Source organism: Portunus trituberculatus, chromosome 26, assembly GCF_017591435.1.
Source record: "Portunus trituberculatus isolate SZX2019 chromosome 26, ASM1759143v1, whole genome shotgun sequence".
In the NCBI taxonomy this organism is placed as follows: Eukaryota; Metazoa; Arthropoda; class Malacostraca; order Decapoda; family Portunidae; genus Portunus; species Portunus trituberculatus.
This window is the reverse complement of record NC_059280.1, coordinates 1,188,738-1,190,339: the sequence shown is the minus strand read 5'-3', so window position 1 is coordinate 1,190,339 and position 1,602 is coordinate 1,188,738. Positions and strand designations below refer to the sequence as shown.

Here is a 1,602-nt window from a genome sequence, read left to right as displayed (position 1 = left end):
TAGTAGTAGTATAGTTGTTGTAGTAGTAGTAGTAGTAGTACAGGGCTTCTCACAAAAATACCCACAAACAGCCAACAAGCGTGCGGCGGACGCCCGCGGGCGCCGCCACACCCACACCTACAAAAGTCGCGTCGTGGGCGGCCTAGCTAAGTCTATTGTTTCCCTGATGTCCAGAGTGTGGGCGGCGGGCGGGCGAGCCAGGCGCCCACCCGCGCCCACAGCGGCCCCGGTCTGCACACACATATATATTTGATATATATAAAAAAATTATGAAAACTCTTTAGTAAAACCCTCTATGAGACCGCGCTGGTGGGCGGCCCGGCAAGACGTGGGCGTGAGGGGGCGGGGGCGCGGACCCCCCCGGCCCCTCACCTTCACATCACAACACTGCCAACTACAGACGCTTAACTTATATCGATTGACGCGAAAGACGGCCGTGGCGGCGGCGGCGGCGGCGGCGGCGGCGACGCGGCGCGGGGGCGGCGCCGCCAGGCCACGGGGCGTCGCCTGATGCGGGAATGTCAGGAGGGTTCTTTATCTAAATTTCCGTATAAAAATAGACTGGTTCTCTCTCAAGATAATGGTTAGTTTGCATGGAAGTTGCCTCAGTCTTACCTTGCGGCGCGCGGCAGCTCGGCGGCAGCGCAGTGCCCGGGGGCGTCAAGGAGCGCCCGCTGCCTCGGTGCCTCCAGGCGCGGCGGGCCCACGGCTCTCTCTCCCGAGGCGCCGCGGCCCGCGCGCTGGGTGGGTGGGTGTGGGCGGCCTGCACTCCTGCCTCCTCCTCCTACAAAACCCCAACAACTCAACAACCAACGCCCAACAAGCCAAACAAACGGAACTCACGCCCGCCCGCCACCCCGCCCGCACGCCCACGCCTCCACCCATCCATGGTGGGCAGTCTGTGGCGTGGGCGGCGGTCAGGGGGGACGGGCGCGTCGCCTGACGCCCTTACACCTACGCGGTGCGAGGGCGTGGCGGGCGGGGATGGTGGTGGGCGGGTTAGTGGTAACAAAAGCTTGCCAAACAGTGTCAACTAAATAAAAAGGCAAAACTCAAAGAAACAAACTAAATTTATTTCTCAGCCATTCAAGAACTAAAGTGTGGAGTGACAGTGACATCTGTGGTGGTTCACAAACAAAACAAACAAACAAACAAACGTGACATTGGAAAAAAAGGAAACTAAATAACGTTTTCTCCATTCGCGGTGGAGGCGACGGCGGCGGCGGCGGCGGCGGCGGCACGTGGTGGCGGCGCACGGCGGCGCTCGCCACGCGGCCGTCCTGCACGTCTCGTCTGGGCACGTCACGTCACGTCACGTCACGCGGCGCGACGGTCACCGCGGAACTAAACACAAACTTGCTTCCTCGCTCAAAGCAACGCAAACTAAACCAGGATGAGATTCTGCGGCGGAGGCGACGCGGCGCTGCGGCGCGGCGGCGGCTGTCGCCCGCTGCGGCGCCAAGCGAACCAAGGCGTGAAGAAGCTCCTTTCGGCGAACTGACTGACAGACACTGACTGACTGACTGACTGACTGACTGACTGACTGGCTGGCGAAATCATTCCTTACACTCCTGATCCAAGTGTACATAGTAAACACAATAA

General features: G+C 60.2%; 1 protein-coding gene across 14 annotated transcripts in view; it reads right to left on the bottom strand.

Annotated features, from left to right (window-relative positions):
* Positions 1–1,052: 1,052 nt before the first annotated feature.
* LOC123509129 (ELAV-like protein 1) overlaps positions 1,053–1,602 on the bottom strand; it is a 58,298-nt gene continuing 57,748 nt past the window's right edge. For all 14 annotated transcript variants that reach the window (XM_045263278.1, XM_045263280.1, XM_045263276.1 and 11 more), the window contains one exon: positions 1,053–1,602. This exon is cut by the window's right edge and continues 1,176 nt beyond it. The gene's annotated coding sequence lies outside the window, so the exon portion shown is untranslated.